General features: G+C 46.4%; 1 protein-coding gene across 10 annotated transcripts in view; it reads right to left on the bottom strand.

Moving 5' to 3' along the window:
* Positions 1-24638, bottom strand: part of TLK1 (tousled like kinase 1) — a 967987-nt gene that overhangs the window by 619431 nt on the left and 323918 nt on the right. For 2 of the 10 annotated variants that reach the window (XM_085645314.1, XM_085645317.1), the window contains exon 2: positions 2342-2420. The exons of the other annotated variants lie outside the window; for them this stretch is intronic. The gene's annotated coding sequence lies outside the window, so the exon portion shown is untranslated. The remainder of the gene's footprint in view (positions 1-2341; positions 2421-24638) is intronic. 10 annotated transcript variants of the gene reach the window in all.

Below are 24638 nucleotides of genomic sequence, written 5' to 3'. Positions count from 1 at the left end.
GTTTGGAGCCCCCCCCCCCCACCAAAAGAAATTATAAATTAAAACCAATATATAAATAACATTTTTTTAAAACTAGCCCTGGCAATTTCCGCCAAGAATTAGAATCAATGCAAAATGTCTTAGCGTATTACTTGTTTCACCTTTTATTTTTCTTGGGATTTATTTTGTCCAAGCATGCAGCAACAGACTATTTCATATGAATATATTTCTTCAAATGTAGGCCTCAATGGAGCCCGTGAAGCAGTTCCGGTTGCATTAACTCAATTGGTTACTTATTGTACAGAGCGACATTTTTCTGTATCTAGGTGCCCCATAACAGTAATGCAACTTACAAAAGGATCCATGAAGTAATTAAGCAGGGAATCAAAGGAGAAAACCCATGTCAGACAACAGTAACCAATTGAATACGCCTAACCCGGACAAGTAGAGGTTTGCTGGCCTACAAAGAAAAAATATATAAACAGATCACCAACAGGCTAATGTTACTTAAAGGGTAATTAGGAGGGTGGCAGAGTCAATGTCCCCGTTATAACTTGAAAAGGGCCTCAGCAAGCCTTTCCACAGGATTTAGTGGACATCTGCAGAAAAATGCGACTGCTATTTGACCACTACAGAGTACAATGCTCTCCTGGGTTTTAAATCGTTTCACTTGGGTTCCATAGAGTTCTATTTCATGCTGCAAACTCTGAATTCAGTACAACATGAGAAAAATGTGCAAGTACACACTTTGTGTGCTTGCTACTATGAACTGGTTTTTATCAGTTTTTCATTCTGCTAAGAGGATGAAATGAGTATCGTGCAGTTGAGCAGCAGCACTTGTTCATATTAACAGTGCTCTTCCTGAAAGTTGAGTCAAATGGTTATCACATTAATACACCCAATAGAAACCACAATAAAACAAATCTGGTTTAGAAAAGCATAGCTACTTGTGTTTCCAGAATATTAATATGAATGAAGTGTCTGCCAAATTGGCTACTAAATAAATCAATCCCTAAAAGGAAAGCATCATTTAGTATTTTAGACCCAGGGCCGCGCAACCCTAGCCTGCACACAGTGTCGGAAGCAACCGCCATACTTTTTATATAAAAAAGGTGGCTGCCCCAGCGCCCACCCGGGGTACCCACACTGTAGGGGTCATTGGAGGCCCCTCTTGCTTGTAGCAGTCTGTTGGGGGAAGCCAGGAGAGTCCACAGGGCCCTCTTCTCCTGCGGGAGATGGCCGCTTTTTGTAGGAGCGTGCCCACCGGGGGCACCCACACTACAGGGCACATTGGGGTGGGTGCTGGTGGAAGTCAGCACCTTTCCTTTGCTTCTGCTGGATGGGAGCAGCATTTTGTAACTGCTCCCACAGGGCGGGACAAAGTTGAGTTTCCTGCAGAGGAAAGTGTGGAGAGGGAACCACATTGTCCTGGAGGTAGATTCCCCGGGACACTGAAGTATTGCATGCCCCCTCCCATGTAATTTAGATTTGGCCCCTGGGATGGAGTCTCCGGGGCCCAAGAGTAGCCATCACTCATGCCGCCCCCACACCCCCAAATACTTACAAGTAATGACCCACAGGTCTCGACTAACACTTAGTGTAATAATTTTTTTTAAAAATCACAAAACAAACAAAAACACACACACCACACATGCCAGCATGCGCTTTATGCTTTTTTGTGCCAATGTCCAGCGGGGTTTCCTCTGGGGGAAGGGTATCCCAGTTCTCATATATTTTTAGGAAAGGGGATTGTGGCCAAATAATCGTAGCGCTCGCTCCCGTGGGAGTGGGGTGGCCCAAGAAAAAATAAGCCCCCCAAGCGGTGAGCTGGCGGGACCCTTGCAAGAATCCTTCGAACCAAACAGCCCAGATATATAAATATTTTTGTATCTTAATTTCTCAAAAACTACTGAGTGGATTTATACCAAATCACATTAGGCACACTTTCTGGATTAAGATCTAGCTTCTTGTCAAATTTGGAGTAATTCCATTCAGGTGTTTTGGCTATGGAACTAAAAAGAACAAAAAAAGAAATGGTCTATAAAAAATGCATAGGTATTTTATATTTTGGGGACCCCATTTTCCCCGGTTCCCACATTACGGATCACCTCGAAACTTTCCACAAATAAACTAGGCAAAAGAGAGCACTTTTGGAAAGTTTTCTCAAATGCCGCCAAAGTTAGTAAGTAGCAAACCAAAAAAGGCATTTCTTATTGAAACGCAGACATACCTTTAACTACCCAGTGGCAACTGCCATTAGGTAATATAAACATCTCATATTATAGATAATGGGAGAGAGAGAAAAAAAAAAAACACGTTATATGGGTGCAGGTGCATGGACACAGTGCTCAGATCATTGTACCTCACTGTTCTTTAGTGTCTGCTCCAGCACAAGGACTTCTGACCGGATTCTGGTGTTCAAGGAGTTATTTTCAGCAGGGCTAAGTGAATGAAGTGCAGTTGTAATTTCAAGTCTGACAGCAGCAGTGTTGTCAAATCCACATTTCAAAACTAGGCCCAAAATCAGTTTGAGGAAAACCAGAAGCAAGTGTATGTAGTGTCAAATAAGTCTAAACAAGTCATACCTACACAATGAGTATAAGTATTCTCCAATTTATAAAAAAGTTAAAATACACTGGAAATGGATTGCTAAGATTGGATACTTATTTTGATTTTATTGTGAAATTATCCTGCACATTATTTATGTCTGATGCTCTTCTTTTGATTCAGTAATATAAACCCTGAAGTAAAAATATTTTTGGGTCATTCCCTTTCTGCAGCGCTGTATTCATCACAGCAGGACTGGGTCTTGTTTTACTCCCTGACTGAACTAAATTGGACATAGATTTACAATGACATTTGAGATACAAGAGGCCTCTTCAAGAGGTCATGTTGTCCCCAGGGAAAACAGAGGGGAAAGTATAGCAAAGGGCTGTGCTATAAACATCGTACAAGTTTGAGTCATGAAAATGGTTACTAAAATGTATGCACATTATTTCTTTCCTTAATCAGAACTTCGGTTTCAGTTGAAGATGCATTGAGGAGCAGCTTGGTGATACGCTACCATCTCAGAAGAGCTCCTTCAGGATAGTTCTTCAACTGTTACAGGGCGGCAATCCTATAAAATGTGTTCCTATCATCCAACTTTTGAGCTCTTGCGGGTGCATAAATTACTAATTTATGAATTCATTCTAAAGGATCCAAAAGGTCATTGAATGATCTCAACATAAAATGTGTCGAGAACATGAACACAAGTACAGCAAAATTAACAAGCAAAACATACAATAAAAAAATAATAATAATAATATCGCTGAGTAAATGCAAGACTAAGGGAATGAATATAACAGGTAGTAGCTCATTCAGTAATTTTGGGTCTCAAAACAAAATTTAAAACAAGACAGGCCAAGAGGGAACAAGCCTATTCAGGAGATCTTTACCCACATAACAAAGGTTACTAAATGACAGGTCCGGAGAGAGCCAATCCATAAGAGATATTGGGGCAAAAGAGGATTAATACGTTTCTGATACTCAATAACAGAAATTTAAATCAAATACATAAAGCAGCCAGTGGAAACAAAGTAGATCAGGAGTAAGATGAAGGGTGTTAAATCCAAATAAGAAGCAAACAAATAAGTAGAGAATTGGAAGAAGAGCATAATGAGGAAGGCAAACTGTCAAGGATGAGCAAGAATCTGGTGATGTAGGATAAGAGATTGAATAACATTTTCAGCAGAGAAGGGAATAAAGGATCAAACCTCCTTGTTATGCAACTGGAACAAAACATGCGAGAGGGGCTCGAGTGAAACTCAGGTAAGGGTTGGCGGTCCCTGGAGAGGAGGGGGTGAGGGAGGGGTCGGGTAGGACAATTGTGAACTTTGCCACAGCTTGTAACGTCTTTGATTTGGTCAGGATGGAGTCTGATATCTGTATATACGTTAAAAACCTGCGCCCAAAAAAAAAAAAAAACTGCTGCGTCTGAAATAGCTATATCATAAAAAATAAAAAAAACTCAAGAGCAGTCTCCTGTTATGTAACAGTCTTCACTGTTTTACGGTATATATTTAACGTTTGTCTATTTATCCATATTTATTTTTTGGCCATTTAATTAGTACTTAACCTATTTATTTTGCGAATAAATAAAGTCAGAAAATGTATATTTCCACATTTAACCAAAAACATTTGCTCATACTTTAATGCCAGTCATCTTAACACAAAAATTAGCCAGATATAGTCAAAAAATACACCTATATGAAAATGAGCATTTTACAACAAATTTGTCACAATCTGCATTGATTTAAGGAAATCTCAAACAGTTTTTTTTAAACTCCCTATAGTGTCAATCTGATGAACAGTTCGCCTGTAATTCATCAATGACAGCATGGAGAGTTGTTCAAAAGATGTACTGTCTTAGGTATTTTCCTGCCTTTAAAAATAAATACAGAAAGGAAACGCATTTTCTGCCTGTATTTATTTGTAAAAACAGAAAACTGGGAGTCTTAGTAATAATGCAGGTCTTAAACATCATGGGTGCGAGAACATTTCCTCTGTGACCAAACACAAGCGGCACATCAAGCGTCTCCAGGAGATTACTTTGGCTCTGGTTGGTTACTTATTGTATAGGGTAGAAAGAAGGGGATTATGAAAACTACCTTTATTTTCAAAGTTTAATTTAAATATGCATATCTGCAGTAGTATGGGTAGATGTAGAATTTCATAAGTAGAGGATATGTGCCTAGCAAAATGGATGACCAGGTGTATGTCAGAACCCTTTTTAGAGGACCACGGGGCAAGTAGGAGCTACGGGTCCAAACTGTGGAGGTTGAGGTCATTTACTCCTAATATCCTGGGGCTCGACCTACTTTAGATCCTGAGCAACTAGGCTAAGTACCCCTTTAGCATTTGACTCTCGGTGGTAGCAGGGGAGGGAAAGCATAGGGGACGAACACAGGCTCATAATGCAAAGTATGTTCAACAGCAGCAAAAAATGATTATCCAGTCTAGTACCAACTTATGCCAAAAGGACAAGTTACTTACCTTTGGTAAGGCTGTATCTGTAATATAGATTAGTTATAGATTCCTTACTATAGAATTATCCCCAGGTGTCAGACTGGATCCGGAGAATGTTTCTGTAGCAGTACCCCTGCGCATCGGTAGGTGGCGTCCGTCGACTCCGCGTGAGTCGTCTGAGTCGTGGTCACCGGGATGAAGTCGCATTGTCTACTTAGACGCCGGCCCTGCACACTGACGTCAGTTCTGACATGACTTTCCACACCAGAAGCGCAGAGCCCTGCGAGACACTGACCACCAGTGCACAAAACTAGGGCCCTGGAAGGGAGTACCTATCCCTAGAAGTCAGTTCACAGAACAGGGAGAATGGGTGGGGTGGTAAGGAATCTATAACTAATGATGTATCTGTAAGAGACATACGTTACCGAAGGCAAGTAACTTGTTCATCTGAAAGAGACCATTCGTTATAGATTCCTTACCTTAGAATGGATACCCCAGCAATGACAACCCCAGAGGTAGGTCTGAGAATTAAGTTCAAACCAAAAAGTCTTGGAGAACAGGACGTCCAAAAAAGTTGTCTCGCTGGACTTGGCTATCCAGGCAGGAATGTTTTGTGAACGTGGCTGCCTGGCAGATGTCAAACAGCGGGACTCCACGTCGCAAAGCAGTAGAGGCTGCCGTCGCCAGAGTAGGGTGAGAGCGCAGTCCTACTGGAAGTTCCTTTTTCACCCAAAAATAGCACATTTTAATGCATAGGACAACCCATCGAGAGACGGTATGTTCTTGCATGGCCCGACCTTTCTTGGCACCCAAATAACCCACGAAGATTTGATCATCCACCCGGAAATCTTTAGTGCGGTCAAGGTAAAAGCACAGCGCACATTTTGCGTCCAGAGGGTGGAGACTCTCGTCATCTCTGGAATGGTGCGGAGGTGGGAAGAAGGTGGGCAATGTGATGTCAGACCTGTGTGGAAAGAGGTAACCACTTTAGGCAGAAAAGAGGGCCTAGTGAAAAGGACCACTTTGTCCGGATGAACTGCAAGAAAAGGAGGCTTGTAGGAAAGAGCCTGAAGCTCACTCACCTGGCAAGCAGGAAAGCGGTCTTCAAGGTAAGAAGACAAAGAGGACAACTATGTAGTGGCTCGAAGGGAGCACACAAGGTAAGTGAGAACAAGGTTCAAGTCCCACTGGGACATTACGAAAGGAGAAGTAGGAAAGAGAAGAGTAATGCCCTTTAGAAATCTATTTACAAATCGGAGACTTGAAAAGAGAAAGCTGACCAGGAAGGCGCAGAAAGGCAGAGACGGCCAAAAGGTAGCCTTTAAGAGTGCCCAGAGCAGAGCCCTGCTGGGCCAAAGATGGAACGAAGAGGAGAACCTCCGAAAGAGGGTCAGAAAGGGGATACACAGCCTTTGATGTGCACCATGCCACAAGTTTGTTCCATCTACAGGCGTATACCGTTCAAGTGGAGGGACGCCTGGCTGCCAAGATGACATTACAGATTTCAGGAGGAAGGTCGAAAGCTGTCAACTCTCGCCGCTCAATCTCCACGCAAGGAGGTAGAGGCTGGATGAAGGACCGTTTCCTGCTGCAGTGACAGAAGATTCCTTGCACCACCTCAGAGTGAAGATGCCATTCATGATCCATAATGCACCGGCGGCAGAGTTTGGCCGCCCTGGCATTCAGGGAATCTACCAGGTGTTAAACCACCAGGGATATGCCCTAATGTTCCAGCCATGACCAAAGGCGAAGAGCCTCTTGACTTAAGGTCCACGACCCCACCCGCCCGGTTTGTTGCAGTACCGCATGGCAGTGGTGTAATCTGAATACCTGCACTACTCTTCCTTTGACAGAAGGAAGGAATGAATGCCTTCAGTCCAAGACGGATTGCCTGAAGCTCCAAAAGGTTGATGAGGAGACCAGACTCCGCCAGAGACCCCTGATCTCCGCCTCTCCCAAGTGGCTGCCCCATCCCAGAAGTGACGCATCTATCACTACTGTGAATTCTGGTTGGGGGGGGGGGGGGGGGGGGGGCGGGAAGGGAAAAGGATCTGCTGCTGACCCAGTCCTGGTTCGTAAGTCACCACTGCAATGGACGTGCAGTTCCCTCCGAGATACGGACGACATCGGAAAGATTCCCCTGATGCTGCACAAGCCCTCAATCATCCAATATATGGCGAATCTCAACAGAATAGGCCTTCAGGTATTACACCTATATAGACTACTACGACCCAGCTCAAACAAACTTAACAACAAAATAATCACATACTGGGAGAAACAACTTGGTTCTACACTCAGCGCAAAAGAGCTCCATCTGCTATGGACCTCCCCCATTCAAAACAAAATCTCCCCGGCTTTAGCGCAGACAAAATTCTGGCTCCTACACAAAACTTACTGGACCCCGGCTCGCCTGGCGACCCTGGGCCTGAGGGATAATGACCAGTGCTGGAATTGCGACAAGGTAAAGGGGGACCTGGCACACCTTATCTACCACTGTCACAAAGTTAAAAAATTCTGGGAGAAAATTTTCACCTTCATAAATAAAATGTTATGATGCACACTAAAAGCGGAATTTGCAACCCTAACCACTGCATTTATGACAACAGAGGTAGACTCACAACAGGACAGAAACCTACTGGATCTCCTACTGACCGCGGCAATTAAAATAGTACTCACCAAATGGAAAGACACTTCCAAGGCAACCTTCAAGGGCTGGCTCAACTGGGTGACGTACCTTAAGAGGCGCGGACACAACTGCCCTACGAAACTCACCATGGAGACAACCCTGCAGGGGAATTTGGGCGTCCTGTTACAAGTTCCTAGACCCATACGATCCGTCTTGAATAGTACTAACAGACCAAAACATTCGGCTCGAAAAGCACACCCCCACTGGGTCAAGACACTATCAACAAAAAAGTAAAATTCTGGTATGCTATCTTTTTCTCTCCACCTTAATTCCTATCCTTTTCCCCTTTCACTCTCTCCTTTTCCCTTACTGTGACAGTGGATAGGGGGACAGTCAAGCATATTTAGTCTGATGGCTGAGATGCGCTCAGGCTCCTCTCCAGTGAATCAAAGAGCACCCTTAGAAGTGTGCTGTAGGGGGAGGAGCCAAGATGGCGGACGGACAGGACGTCTGAGCTCCCGGCTCCGCAGCCCGTCTGCTGTTTACATGACATCCTGATCTTTAATCCTGCCTACGGCGCGAGCAAATGTAACCACGAATGCGCTGATACTTTCCGCATTCCTCCGATGTTCCCGCCGGCTTTTTTGGTCGAGGATTCATAGAGTTTGCCGACTTTGGACTTTGCCCACGCATTCTGGCCCGACCACCACCGCCGGACACCGCTTATCACGTACGGTGAGACGACCTGGGGCTGGACCGGCGCCGGGGGAAATGTGACCGGACGTGGAGTGGGCGGCCTGGCGGAGCCTTCTTCGCGACGGAGAGAATTCCTGTACGATTGGGTCCGGGCTGGCGAATCTTCCTTTGTCCTCCTACCAGCGGTCAGAGCGGTGACCGTTTGAGAGCGCCCACCACCCGCATTGCAATACAGCCGAGGGCTCTCCCATCGTGTGAGCCCCGTATAGCGAGCAGCAACTCCTCTTGCCCTCACTATTGTTCCTCCGTCCTATGGAGTCGCCCTCACCCCTCCGAGGTGGGCTGGCGGCGGAAATGGTGTCGGTGCCGGTCTGCTTCGCCGGAGAGGCGGAGGCCGCCATGTCCCTGACGCAGGCTTCACTGCCTGCTGTCGAGCTGGAGGGTGTCCCGGTGGCGCCTTTACATACAGTCGGCATGCTGCAGCAGGGAGCAGACCTGACCTATGGTGATATCCTTCTAGCCCTGGGGGACTTGCGGGCGACATGGTGCCAACGCACTCGAGAACTGGAGTGGAAGATCGATGCTGCTATGCCATCCAGGGAACTACTGCGGTTGTCTGACCCCCCAATGCCTCTCATTCCCTTCGAGGCGGATACAAATTGGCGACAGGGGGATACTATGGATCGTCCTCTCCCTGGTTACAGTGTCGAGGGTTTGTCTAATGATCAAGTTGCAGATACAAAGCTCCCTTCCACTTTACAAGCTGAGACTCTGCCTCTGCGGGTGTTGCCGTGTCTGCCTCAACATCGCCGGAGTGTGTGCCGTTCGGTGGGGAAAACTGTGTTTGTCACTATCGATGTGGTGATGGTCTATGACTGGGAACTCTCGCTTCTTCTCCCTCTGCGTCTTCTTTGCCGTGAGCGGCCATCTTGCTCCTTTGTTCTGCCTGAGGTACACTCCCAGCGGCGGCCATGTTTGGTGGGGTCTCCGCGTTCAGGCCAGGGTTGATGTTGCCTCCCTTGATGATCCTGCTTGACCGCCTGGCATGACCCGGACTAGAATATTTGCTTATGTATCGGTTGTGCCGCATGTGTGTAAATTGCTACTGTTTACCGCGGGGGTGGATCTGTGGGGCCGCTCAGGATCGGGCCGGGGCTGGGCGATTTTCTTTAGATTGCTGTACGTATTGGCGGGCGGGGACTAGGATGAGGCTGCTAATTATCTGCTTTGCTCGCACATTTGAAATGGAGTCTCCCCACCTGCCGCTTTGCTTGCTTCTTCAGTTGTGCTGATGATTTTCAGGGTGGGGGATGCTTAATGGGCTGTGGTGACCGGGAGTATGTAACATTTCCTCCTCCTGCCTTCTCTGGGAGTCGGAGACTGGGAGGTTATTTCCCACTCTCCGGACTCTCTTTCCTACTTGGGGTTCATTTGGGGCGACAGGCATGCCTATTGGGGGGGGGGGGTGGGCCATGGCCTTCCGCTGGTATGCAGGGTGGGGGGATGGGATGTGTTCTATGTCTTCTTCGTCTCTATGGCCCTCTCTCTCTTTCTTTCTCCCTTCCTCTTTGGTTTCCTTTTCTTTTATGTTTCTTTGTTTCTTCGGGGTCGGGGTTCAGTGTTAGTAAGGAGCTTATTGTGTTTTATCATTCTGTGGTATAGTGTATGCTCTTAGTCCCTGGATGGTGGCCACCTGTCTCCTTACCAATGCCTTCCTATATAACGCTTCCTTCTGGGTGCTCCGTGAACGGTGATGTCTCTCCTGGTCAGTGATTAGCTTCGACTCTTTTCGAAGTACACTACGTTGTACTCGACAAAACCATAAAATTAAACCTTTTCTTATCCTGACATTATTGTTCTATGTTCTCCAATGTCATAGCGGCCGGCCCCGAGGGGGTTGTAGGCAGACGCTGTGTATTGTGCATCTACCGAAATAAAGGTTTTAAAAAAAAAAAAAAAAAAAAAAAAAAAAAAAAAGAAGTGTGCTGTAGAGCCTAGCTCTCATTCCGGCAGTGTGTATCCAACCCATCTCACAGGAATTCAGCAATCCCTAAATCTGTGTTGGGGGCATTCTTCTACATCCTCATGTTCCCCCAATCAGCCCTGGATCTCCAAAAATGGAACACAGAATCTTCCATGTATTGTACCATTCACAGGCACACATACACTCAGTCCATGCATACTGCACATATGCATTTGCAGAGCGCTACATTCTAACATGATGTAGGACAAGTGTGAGTTCAGCACAAAACAGCATGACTATACATGAGTGAGCCTGTAGACCTCACTCCTGTGAGGCAAGTATGAAGGGCCTGTTCACTTTTACCAATCACTACATGGTACTCTGCCACCATTGAGCTTGAGCTGCTTATCTACTGGCACAGCCTTCCACCCCTATGGAGGTAGGCCTTTGGGTGCTCCTTTTGGTCCAACAAGACCACAATCCGTGAGACAGGTCTATGTCCTGGCACACATGCATGATCTGTGTTCGCTCAGAACACCACAAATCCGCACCAGTGATACAGACATCGCTGCAGCTGGACATGGATACACGGTTGTCACCATGCAAGGGACTTTACCGTCCCAACAGTGTAATTGCTATTGCTGCTGACCGGCCATCTACCTACAAAGTGTACACTTCTTGCAAGCCTCAGAAGTGGTACAGTGCACCATAAATGATGGGGTAGGGACGTCCATCAGCTGAAAATCTGATGAAAATAGTTGCCTGTGGTCTTTGCTCATTTAAAAAAGCTGGAGCAGCAAAATGGTGCCAATGACGTGTGGCAAGGATGGCCTACTGGAGGAGACAGAGCAGAAACGAAACACAGCTCCTGCATGCCACTTGCAAGAGAGAGCGAGAGACTTGTAACAAGACAACACCTACTACAAAAGGCACGCCAACAAAGTCCATGTGCCACTCAAGGTGCAACTGTACTAATTTTCCAGGAATTCACTGGAACGATGCAACAGCAGAGGTGATCTTTCCTCAAAGTAAGGAGGCTTTTCGAATTACAAATCAAGTTTATGTTGCAGTTTCCAACTATACGAAATATAGTGGCAGATAGGAAAGAGAATGTATTCACAGATGCAAAAGAAGATTGGGATTGTATAGAACAATGAGGAAACAACCAAATTGTCCCTTCCGTACTTGAATGAAGAACACTAAACAAAGTCTGAGATGCAGACAGTGGAGGAGAGGAACTGGAAAACTATGTACTTGGTAAATATTATAGGACCTATTCCAGCTGTAGAGACATTGAAGGGTGGGGGCTTGATGACAATCTAGCGACACAGGAGAGAAAAGCTCCTGCAAATGATGCTATGGCCAGAAAACACGGCTGAGACTGATGGTGACCTGAATGACTGCAGACCTTATGCTTTCATAACAACATTGATACATGGAACAAACAGCATTGCACATGCTGAATAGGAGTGCATCTGAATGACAGATGACATGCGAGTGAATGCAGTGTAGATCTGCAAGACTTCATAGGCTGTGCTTGATGGCAGTGGTAATTCCTGTTCTTCAGAAGAATGAGAGTAGATTGTAGTTTGAAAAATACCTTCATTATCCATCACCCGTCCCCCATTCCCCTGCAATCTATCTCTTCCAAATTTGGGAACCTCCTCTTACCATTCACAGTCAGAATAATCTGCATATCCCAGTAGCTACCACTTGACAACATCACAGGAGATAACCTGCAGTGTACCCCCTTTCTTGTTCAACTACTAGTGAGTGGTGAGTAGCATCACTACACCAGGACCAACCAAAGGGAACCTCTTGTAGACCAATATCACTTCTTATCAGGTCCGATAAGTGGTTTCTGTGGTAACTGGTGCCTGAGGTGGTGTAGGAGAGTGTTCTTTTTGACAGTCCACCCCACTTTTTGCCCTAGTACTGATGTCGTTCGACTGAAAGTGCACTGGGCCCTACTAATCAGGAAGCCAGTGCTCTTTCCCTTACAACAGGTAACTGTCTAATTGCAACCCACTTGGCGAGGACTTTAGCACCCCTTTAAGTCCCTACTAAATGGTACCACTGGGCTGCAGCATGTATTATGTCACCCAATGGGACCGCCCCTTCCCCCCAAAAAATACATGCAGCCTGCCACAGCAAGAAGCATGAAATTGTGCAAACCATCTTGAAAACACGACAAGGAACATTTCCTGTGCGTCATGCCCATGCACACTGCATATACTATAAGTAATTTACCCCTACAGCAGGCTTTAGAGCCCTAAGGCAGGGTGCATTACAGCTCCCAGTTTATGTATTTTTTTAAATTTATTTTTGTTAACTTTCCCATCTGTATTTATCTATATTTATTTTGGGTTTTGTGACAAAAAGGAGGCTGTAACTACTTTATTTCTGCATTTATTTAACCGGAAAATGTGCACCCGTGCTTGAATGCCTGAGAGATTCCAATGATAGGAAAACCCACACATGATAAATCATTGCACTTAAATGAAAAAACATACACATTTTAGTATCAACATTGTGTATATCTACGGCTGTTTAAGCCTTTTTGCTAAAATTCCTTTTTATTTTTAACCCCATTGCCTGTCTATCAGCATAGCTATTCACTTGGCAACTATGACTAACCGCATTTAGACTCTCCAAAAAAAAAAACTGTTTTTAATCCACATTTAAAAATAAATACAGACAGGAAAATACATGGCTTGCTGTTGGTATTTAGCTCTAAAATCAGTAAAAATTGAAAACAGCTAGCCTTAATTATATTATGTGAGGACATATCTGCATGAGCAAATTTGCCCCTGGGATGTCTGCTTCTATTGCAAATTATCAGGAAGCCAGCTGAAGCATATGTATTGGGCACTGGTCGTTAAGAGTTACCCAGCTACATAATGGCTTTACTGAAACCCCTCATCTATATAAATCCACACCGATGCCAGTGTCGGATTTATCATGACATGCACAAGAGGGCCTCTGAGAGTTACCCCCTCAAACCTACCAGTCATTTAGTGTGCTGGCTGCCCGGACTCTTCCAGCCTGCCACTGCAAATGTGTTTCTAACCCCCTGCTTGGGAGAACCAACGCTCTGAGGTAAGAAATAATTCCTGCTTTGGCAGGAGGTGTTTACACCTCCTACAGCAGGATGACTAGTGATTGAGCATATCAAGGCCAGAGGCTTCAAAGCCTCTGCCGCCTTGGATAAGCAATCCCCAGCTTCCTCCAGACCTGGAGAATGACACCCTCTGCCCCCAAAGCAGGCATGAAAATTAGCTAGTTGGTAGGATAGCTGCACAGGCTAGGAACACCCCTACGGTGGGCCACCTAAAGTAGACACTCTAAGAATTGTTTCGCCATTTTGTTTTGGGTAAAAGTAGGAACTCTGGGTTAGGTTTTAGGCCACTCTTACGAAGTGGTCATATGGGGGGTAGTCACCCAGGGGTAAGTAGCCCATTGGCTACTACCTTACAAACCCCTTAACACCCATAAATTAAGTTTTTCGGTGGCCCCCGGACACCAGGTACTCCGATTGGTCTATTGGGAACCAAAGTAATGACAAAGTAGAGCAGTCACCACAAGAACTGAGCACTTTACCAATACTTGGCGCCAAACTTTGCCTTACTGCTGGCACCTCAACAATAGCACCGACCAGACTCAACCAAAAGCTGTGCATCCTCCCAAAGCTGTGGAGGGCCATCTAGCATCTTCAACCATCAGGCAGCATCTCCCTTGGGGTGGAGAAGCCATCCCCCTGCATCGCCAGGCACCGAAAGAATTTACCCTGTACCTTGTGTTGTTGCCAACTGAAGGAGCAGCACGACAGAAGGAGGTCCCTGATCCTCTAGGAGGTCAGCTTATGCTAGACCCTCCAAGAACCCCCCGGCACCAATACCCTGACTACCAATGCACTTGCACCCACCAAGGCTGGTTTGTGTTCAATACCAACACTACACAAAAAAACTTACCTGCACGTCGAGGTACTTAAGGAGAGATGAATTTCACACCAAGAGTGGCCCTGCTGTTTTTCTTTTCCCTCCTCTGCAGGTACCTCAAGAACAGCGAGAGGCTCCAACACTAAGTGGCCAGCCAGCAAGCACATGTGCACCAGAACCAGAGTACACTACTTGGGCCTACATCCCCTTGGCCTAGGAGTTCCAAAGAGCTGAGCCCCACGTCAGGTTCTGCTTGACTTCTCCCAAAATCCACCCTTGCAGACTGTTTTGATAGGTCTATTTGAACTTTATCACTTGGGGTCGAGGCTACCAACACGACCAGCACCTCTGCACCTGGACACCCCAAGGCAGTGCAACCCAAACTGCTGGAGGTTTCTTGGATACTGAGCACCTTAAACCCTAAAGGATACCTTCTACAACCGTTTGCAAGTATACCTATGCAGTACATGTCTTTTCCTCCGATAAAACAACATTACTGCGTTCAAGGCTCATGCCTCAAATCGGACAGCTGCAATTTTCCACTGTTTTATCTGCAAAAAACTAGAATGTCTAAAGTACTTACCCTATCCCAAAGACCGTGGTGTCTAAAATTATATAAAAATCTGTTATTTTTCTAAATTGGTCTCGAGTTTCTTCTGGAGTGGGTCTCATTTATTGACTGGGTGTACAACAAATGCTTGACACTACCGTCTGAAATGCCTAAACTGCTCGACAACGCTACCACAAATAGAGCACTCTGGATTATTAATTTAATCCCTGTAAACCAATATGGCTCGTCTGTACTTTTCCCATGGCGTGCCCTTACATTGGCACTACCACATAAAAAGTCAGCTTCCCAACGGTGGCTCTTCAGGGAACCTCGTTGGATGCACTTAGACCACTAGTATATTGGGTCCACCTATGGCTTACACCAGAGTTAAGAGACTATGGAGATTCTCTCATAGATATATTAAATGTTGCTGGTGCCAAGGCAGTACCCTGGATTACATTTGTTTGACTTGGTGGGAAGGCTTGGATTGCAAAGGCTATGGGTTGACCCAAATACTATTTGTAAAGCTGATCTCAAAGTCCTGAAAACATGTCACTGGGTATATATATTTACAAGGGCTATGTAAACAATAAGTTAAATTGATCCCTGGCCAACAGGTTTAGGCCTTAAGTTAATTTCATTCTTTGAGCAATTTTTAGAATCTGTTTCTCCACCCTTAGCCAAAAGTTTATCTATCCGCTTTAGTCTTGGTATACCTCCATTGAGATCATTTACTAATAAATGGAACAAGGATCCAGTTTCTAGTGTTTGACTGGCTTGTGGTTTGGATAGTAAAAATGAGACACACAATGTTCTTCTGTCCGGAGTATTATGAGTCACGCTTCAAATGGATCCATCCAATATTTCGGGACCTGGGTTGAACCAGATATCTTGTGGCACACAGAATTTTAATAAGTGATACCTCTCCTGTAATTGTTTTTGCTATTAGTAAATATTTACAAGCGGTCTGGTACAAACAAAGTAATATTATAGTAGCAGTAGCTGAGCAAACAAGATATATTTTGATCATCATCAAATTTTAATGAATACACCATTTTTAATCTTTTTAAACTTTTATGGGATTTGCGAAGAAATTGTGGGGTTTTCTCTGCTTCTTTGCACATAGCCTACGGCCATTTTTGCACTGATTGTATGTAGGGATGGATTTGTATTGGTAATGATTTTATTCCGAGTTGATTTAGTAAAATTAATTTGGATATTTTCTGTTTTTACCTGCATTTTAAAAATTAGTTCTATTGCTACTGTACTGAGTATGCATACTTTGATGGTGCATGGAAACCAAATAAAATACTACTACTACCTATGCAGTACAATATCATTTCCTCCCTTAGGGTAACATTACCGCGTTCAAGGCTCATGCCTCAAATCGGACAGCTGTGATTTAAATCTAGATCGTCTAAAGTAATTACCCGATCCCGAAGATCCTGGTGTCTAAGATTATATAACAATCTGTGATCTTTTTCTAAATTGGTCTCCAGTTTCTTCTTGAGTGTGTGTCTCATTTATTGGCTAGGTGTGAACAACAAATGCTTAACACTACCCTCTGATACACCGAAGCTGCTCGACCATACTACCACAAATAAAGCACTTTGGATTATTAATTTTAGCCCTGGAAACCAATAAAGCTTGTCTGTACTTTTTCCCATGGCATGCTTTTACATTGGCACTACCACATAAAAAGCCAGCTTCCTACTGGTGGCTCTTCAGGGAACCCCGTTCGGTGTACCTTGGCAGAAGAGGTCAAATCCAGAGCTGCTGCCAACGACTGAGCTCTGAGGGACTGACCCACTGCAGTTCATAAAGGACAGACTCCCAGGAATGACAGTTGGGACGGAGCAACCAACGCAGAAAATACGGAAACTTCAATGACTGAAGTTGCAGGACTATACTTAATTTGCAGAAAGCTGAAGCTACAGGAATCAATCATTTAATAGGTTTTGTTCTGTGCCTGTTATAACCAGTCATATGGAGTAGACATAAAATGTGCTTGTCCACAGACCCGAACCATCGGATGCCTGGGGTAAGGACTGTGTCCCAGACTACTGATGGCCTATAAAGGCGTGGCTTCACTTGGACCACCGAGGGAGTACATGTAATCAGCTGTCCACACCCGCAGCGTGGGACGCGCTTGGGCCAAGAGCGGGTTTGTCTACGCCCGTCCATGGCTGGGCCACCTAAGTTTGGTCCTGATGAACAAGTTACTTACCTTCAGTAACACCTTATATTGTAGAGATTATACAGCCGCATATTCCTTACCTTAGAATTATCCCAAGGGGTCAGACTGGATCCGGTAATTTTTCATTAGTAGTACCCCTGCACGCCGGTAGGCATAGTGTCGAGCGGTTCCACGTGGTTTCGCCCGGGTCGGAAGAGACGTGTGCAGTGCCTATATAAATTCCATCCCAGCACGCTGTCAGTTTTTTGTCCCCCACAAATTCCACGGCAGGAGCACGGAGACATGAAGAATACTGACCACTAGTGTGGAAAACTATTGCCCTGAAAGGGTAAAGCCCTGTCCCTAGAATTATGTTCGCAGAGCGGGGAGGATCCGTAAGGAATCGGTGTATAGATACGGCGTTTCTAAAAGGTAATTAACTTGTTCATCTGACAAACTTCTAGCAGCAGATTCATTACATTAGAATAGATACCCAAGCAATGCCACCAGGGAGGTAGAGCTGCAAAACAATTTCCTACCAAATACTCCTGCAGGACCAAACAGGCAACGTGCCTGTCCGGACGTAACAATGTCCAGTCAGTAGTGCTTTGTGAACGTGTGCAGAGAACCCACAAGTTGCTGTCTTGCAGATGTCCACGATCTGTACTCCACATGCAAATGCAGTGGTCGCAGATGAGCACGCAAGTTCGAGGGGTGGGGAAACGTTTCTTGGTCAATGTAGAGCATGATCCATCGGGAGATGGTTTGCTTCTTCACAGTCTTTTCCTTCTTCACCAAGACATACTCCACGAAGAGTTGGTTGTCCACCCAGAACTCTCTCGTGCGGTCAAGGTACAATTCTCTTTTTGGGTCCAGTCTGTGAAGTCGCTCCTCTTCTTTAGCGGGATGTGGTGAAGCATAAAAAGTAGGCATGGTGATGGTCTGGCCTACATGAAATGGGGCGATTTCCTTTGGCAGAAAGGAAGCTCTAGTTCATAGAAGCAGCTTGCCTGGGAAAATGTTTATGTATGGAGGCTTAGATGACAAAGGCTTACTGACCCTCCAGGCAGATGTTATTGCTACCAGGAACATCGTCTTGATGGCAGTGGCGTAACAAAACTTGAGCACCTCACCACCCCCCTCCACTACAGAGTCAGGAAAGTGAGGACTAGGTTAGGTCCAAATGAGGCATGATGAGGTGAGAAGGAGAAAATCGATGTTGCAAACCTTTCAAGAACCTATGTACAATAAGGGATTTGAAGAGGGATGGCAGGTCAGGCAACTGCAGAAAGGCAGATACAGAAGAAAGGTAGCCCTTTAAGGTGCGCAGAGCACAAACTTGCCCCCAACAGCAGGCGTACACCATTTTGATGGAGGGATGCCTGGCTGCCAAAACAACATTACAGATTTTGGGCTGAAGGTCAAAAGCAGTCAACTGTTGCCGCTCAATCTCCACACAAGAAGGCGGAGCATTGACAGGTTCAGGCAGAGAACCCACCCCTGCTGCGTGACAGAAGATCCTCCCAAAGAGACAGCCTGATTAGAGGACCAATGGCCATGTTCAACAGCTCGGAATACCAAACTCTCCAAGCTCAGTCTGGAGCCACAAGGATGACTTGGGCCCGGGTGTTCCTGATATCATTGAGAACTCTGGGCAGGAGTGATATGGGTGGAAAGGCATACAGGAGGCAGATGAAAACCGTCGCATAGCGAGATCCAACATGCAGAATTGCTGACATTGCACGTAATCTGCGGTGGTGAACGTATCCAACCGAGGCTCTCCCCACTGCGCCACTCCTAAATGGGGACGCTATTCGTGATCCACTAGGCATCGTCTGCTGAGCTCGTCCATACTGGTGTTTAAAATGCCCTTATATGAAACGAGTGAGTAATAGGGTCCGAGGGAAACACACGACCAACCTAGACAAGTCCCCCAACTAATTATGTATACACAAAAAGGTCCAGGGGTCTGTAAAACAGAAAACAAAAATCAGTGAAGTAGAGAATGTGGAAAGCTGTGTGGTATTGCACAAACTACTATCTGAACAAAAGGTCCTCATAAAGAGGACGTAATCCCATCACCCACCGAAGTGGCATGCTTCATCATATGGGATCTCCTCTTAACCGCAACCTGGTGCGATTAAGGAGCTGCTACTCCCAAAGATTGTCTGAGGGAGGAGCTCACTGATGTTTTGACTACACAGAGAGGACTAGATCTCCTAAAGATCGATGAAGATAGCCTAGGTTAAGTGAAAAAACAAAATGCAGTGTAAGAAAAGAGTGATATAAAATTGACTACAGGGAGAAAATTTAATTTAATGAAAATCTCCCAGTGCCAACATTAAAGTAACAGTAGTAGCGCGGTCTGAACAAAGTTGCGAGCGCGCATACAGTGAATCAAAGGTCTGTTTCAGCCAAAGTAGATAAAAAAGTTGTGATCATGGCTTTCTTCAGGACCAAATATAAACTACTGCAACGAATTGTAAGTGCCTAAGTCACTAATATGTGTAATTATCACAAAAATTATACTGAATTGAAACGAAACAACCAACTGTGTACCTGAGTGTTGACTCTATTGTATAGAGCACTACAGGACAAGATGATAAGTACCCGTATTAAATCGGGATTACCGCCTGCCGCTCCTGGTCACAACTCAGGGCGTGAGGCAGCGCTCTCAGTCGTTACCCCGGGCTTCCTTCCAGGTTGCTCAGAGCGGTCATTTAGAAAGCCCGCCAGGTGTTGTACCACCTGGGAAATGCCTTGACGTTCCAGCCATGTCCAGAGACGCAGGTCTTCTTGACAATGGGTCCATCACACCACCTTGCCCTGTTTGTTACAGTATCATATGGCGGTGGCGTTTTCCATTAACAACAGCACTAGTCTTCCTTTGATGGAGGGTAGAAAGGCTTTTAATGACAGCCGGATCGCCTGGAGCTTCAGAAGGTTGTTGTGGAGCCCGGATTTTGCCAGAGGCCTCTGCTCTCCACCTCTCCCAGATGCTCGTACCATCCCAGGAGTGATGCATCAGTCAACACTGTCAGATATGGTTGGGGAAGGGAGAGGGGTCTGCTGCTGACCCAACCATGGTTTGTTACCCACTCAGATCTGGACCATGTCGGAGAGGTTTCCCCGATGCTGCTCCCACTGGAACTTCAGGTCCCACTGCAGAGCCCGCATATGCCAGCGGGAGTGTGTCACAAGCAGGAAGCAGAAGGCCACGAGGCCCAGCAGCTACTTCATACACGTCATAGGGTTTATGAACTGGGAGATAGAGCGGGGAAAATGCTGGCTTGGCTGGAAAGGAGGAAACCGGGTGAACGATGGGTCCCAGAACTCCGAGAGTGGAGGGATCGGGCATGAGGCAGATCTTCACATCTACCATAGTGGAGCCCCGATACACATTGGCGGCGAGTATCGCACCGCAGCGGAGTCTCGTTGTTTACGGAGGCGTGCAGATGATGCAGAATACAGGCCAGTCAGGAGGCTAACTGAGACCCCAGGATCCCAGTAACATAGTAGGCCCCAGCACCCCTCCGGCGCGGGGAGAGATGCGGAAGGCTGGGAACAATCAAACTTCACACCACAGCCCTCACCTCTTTCCCATAAAGATTGAAGGCAGATGGTGGGCCCAGCTCCGAGTTCTGAAAAGGCCTCCATAATATCTCACAACTGAACCCACCAAGATAGATTAGGTGGAGACATAATGGGATTGCGCACTTGTGGGGGATAGTAGGCACGCGCCCCAGTGACCTCACTGAGGTGAGAGAAACCCTTGCTGTTCCTGCCGTAAGGGGGGGGGGTCGCCGGGTCAGAAAACCCGACAGGCCAACGGAGGGTCAACACCCCTGGGTAAGCAGCGGCGAGTACTGGGCCTGCACCCATTGGCAACGTTGTCTACCACTGAACGATATAGCCCAAGATGGCGAGTGGAAAGGGAGGCAAAACACCCACGTAAGCTAAGCTAGGTCAATTTGTCTGGTCGAAGACAGGGGAGGACGGAGGCACAAACTAGCAGAGATCCCCAGAAGGCCAGGACCATCCGCAAAAGGATCCAACACTCCAAGACATCCTGGCAGCTATCACAGGAGTACGAACCTCCCTAGAGACTCGCATAGACACAGTAAATGTGGAAGTATCCCCGATACGAGCCGACAGGAAAATGGACTCCAGAGTCAAGGAAGTGGAGGAAGCCACCACGACCTTGACCTCAGATACCGCCCTCCTTCAAATGAGTGAATCAAATACAGGATAAATACTAGAATGGAGGGTCTCCCAGACGAATATGAAGTGAGAGCGCGTAGGAACATACGAATTCTGGGAGTTCCAGAACGAGCAGAAGGCCCAGCAACAGACTTATTTGTGGAAGAGTTGATTTTGAGACAGCTGCAAACAAAAAGGCTATCCTGTTACTTTTCCATAGAGTGGGCCCATCGGGTCCCCGGGGCAGGTCCAGACTGGAGGCCCCTCCTCGACAGATTATAGCCAGAGTCTTCAATTTCAGGGATCGTGATGTTGTTCTCCAAACAGCTCAACGAACCCACCACTTAAATTCGAGGGCAGCCAGATAACCTTTTTTCCTGACTTTACCACCAAAGGTACAAGCCCAACCACGCAATTTCATGGCAGTCAAGCAAGCACTACAGGAAAAAGGATTAAAATACGCCATGCTCTTCCCTGCGAAACTCCGTCTTGAATCAGACAAGACGACGTGGTTTTTCTCCTCCCCGGAAGAAGCATGGGAGTGGGTGGAGGGCTGGAGTCAGGTAGGAAAATCAAATCAGGACCGTAATGGAGGGCCTAGAGCAGGAAGATCCAATAATACCGCTCGACAGTGGAAAGAAACCACTCGGGGCGACACTGAATCCACCTCATGTAGCTGAGCTAAGGATATCGACAACTTGGCAGTAGTCATTGATGGCCTCCTTTTGGGATCTTAAAAGCACGTTCGAGTCTACCGGGCCCTGAGTGAGCTGAACTTATTCCTGGAACGCCTAAGAGACATGGGGTCTTGGACCCCAGATTGCGAAACTGAGAGACGATTGAGGTCTTCGGGTACAAGGTAAAACTCCTGAATAAAGCTCTGAGGTGTTCACCATCGCCCCGTTGCTGATACTAAGTGCTCCTCTTGCAAGCTGACCATTCCTGAGCTGCTTCGGTAATGACACACGAAGGGACTTGCATACTATGGAATACAAACATGTCCAACATGCTTCTATCCTAACATTATGGCGCAGGGGGAGGTTGTAACCAAGCACCTCGCAACTGAGGGGGGGGGGGCGACGGGCACTCTGCCTTGTTGGGGTGTGGGTAGTTGGAAATCCACTGGCAGGGGGGCAGGGAGAGGGGGTGTGGGGAGAAGGGAGGGGTTCTCTTTGTTAGTTTTAATGTTAAACATTACAAAGTACAGTGTTCTGATCTAGATTTGAAATGTAGTGTTCCCTCTAAGTTGGCATGGTATAAGAAGACGGGGTTCCAAGATCACTTTAGAGCGCAAACTGGGACCAATGTTCTGTGGAGTGCCCCTGTCTTGTTGAAGGAGACCATTACCTATCCGGGGATATATGCAGGAGTTTTGCAGGGCCCTAACATTCATTACTTTCCCCACGAGTAGCTCAATAGACACGAGATTGTCCACTATGACGTGGAATGTAAACGGCCTGGGTGATCAAATAAAGAGGGGAGTGGTATTGCAATACCTCAAAAGACAGGCACCTGATTTAGTCTTACTGCAGGAGACATACTTGGTGGGTAATAGTTGCAAGGCTCTCAACAGGTGGGGATACAAACTTTTGGTCCACGCAGGGTTTACAACCGGTTCAAGGGGCGTAGGTATTTTAGTACGGAAAAATCTGGCCCTCACACCCACGCACACATGGGCTGACCCCCCAGGGCCATTTCGCGGTGATGTCGGCCAGGTGGGAGGAGAAACCAATAAATGTGATATCTGTGTATAATCCACCGGCACTGGAAAAAGAAGCACTCAGCGATTTAGGCAACATCCTACTAGATCTCACGGAAGGCACATTAATACTAGGAGGGCAACATGACAATGGACGATGCACTAGACCGGTATCTCCAACGACCACCTGCAAGACACAGCACTCACATGAAGGAGTTTACTCAAGCCATGGGGCTGACTGAAATGGCGCTCATTGCAGCCAGACATGACTTATTACATCTACTACTCTAATGCACACCAAAGCATGTCCCGCATGGATTACTTTCTCACGCACCTGGCAGACCTCGACCACTTTCGAAACCCTCGCGGACTTCCTAGGGGCATCTCAGATCATTCCCCCAGTGTGGCTCGAATTGGCCTTCGATCAAGGGAGACAGCGTAGCTCCATAATTATTAACCATGGCTTCTAACGATCCCAGGCATAAAGGAGGATCTCACTGAACAGACAGACTAACTTTGCCGAAAATCTAGGGTCAGTGATCTCGGCACAGACTATCTGTGAGGCTTATAAAGTGGTGCTTTAAGGGCACACTAGCATTAAAGACCGGCTATATATGACAACATAACCAACAAATACTGCAATTAGAGGGTGAACTGCAACAACTAGAGACACAAAACAACTCCTCACCTAGTGAAGCCACCATGCACTGCTTAAACACTTAGCAACTTGAACATAAACACATGGTATGAGAAAAAACTAGAGCGAAGCTACTTCATACATGTGCTAGGGTTTATGAACTGGGAGACAGAGCGGGGAAAATGCTTGCTTGGCTGGAAAGGAGGGAACAGGGTGAACGATGGGTCCCGGAACTGTCCGTTGGCGACAATGAAAAGGTCACTGATCCCCAAGAAGTAGCGGACGCATTCGCAGACTATCTGGAGGCGGTATATTCCTCCTCCACCACGTATTCGTCAGAAGACTCACGTCAACTGTTGGCTGACATGAACCTGCCCACATTGTCAGATTCAGAAATTGCCGAGCTAGAGGCAGACATAACAGACTACGAAGTCTGCAAGGCCATATTTAACATCCAGTCAGGGAAGGCAATGGGACCTAATGGGATTCAGTCAGTTCCTCAAATCGATGGCCCTATGGATGGCACCCCATCTCAAAAATATGTATATAGAAAGCTTGGAGACGGAAATTCTACCGGAAGACCAAAAATTGGCCTCTTTAGTGGTAATGCGGAAACCCGGCGATCAGCTGTAGCTCCTATAGACCGATTTCCCCGATTAATGCAGAGGCCAAAATCCTTGCGAAACTGCTGGCTTCTCGTCTCAGTATCATACTCCCGTCCCTGGTACATGAAGATCAGTCAGGCTTTATACCGTGTCAGAACACAGCATTAAATATTCGCAGAGTAAATAACGCCTTAGCCCGCCAACAATATATAGAAGAGGATGCAGTAATTTTGTCCCTGGATGCCTCCATGGCATTCGAGTCGATAGAATGGACTTAGCTCTTTAAGGTCTTGCCACGTCTGGGGTTTGACCCGCATTTTTAGCAATGGGTTAGGCTGCTTGACACAGAATTACGGGGTCTAGTCAGGGTGAATAACCATACATCCCGAACGTTTAAACTGAACAGAGGAACCAGACAGGGCTGCCCCTTATCCCCCCTACTCTTCGCTTTGGTATTAGAGCCACTGGCATCCTGGGTGAGACATGCCGTGGATCTTCGGGGGCTAAAATTGGGGGGAGGACAATGAAGATAGAATCTCATTGTACGCAGACATCCTGATCT

This window comes from Triturus cristatus, chromosome 3_1 (genome assembly GCF_964204655.1).
Source record: "Triturus cristatus chromosome 3_1, aTriCri1.1, whole genome shotgun sequence".
Taxonomy (NCBI): Eukaryota; Metazoa; Chordata; class Amphibia; order Caudata; family Salamandridae; genus Triturus; species Triturus cristatus.
The sequence above is the reverse complement of the archived record's forward strand: the minus strand, read 5'-3'. Positions and strand labels throughout refer to the sequence as shown.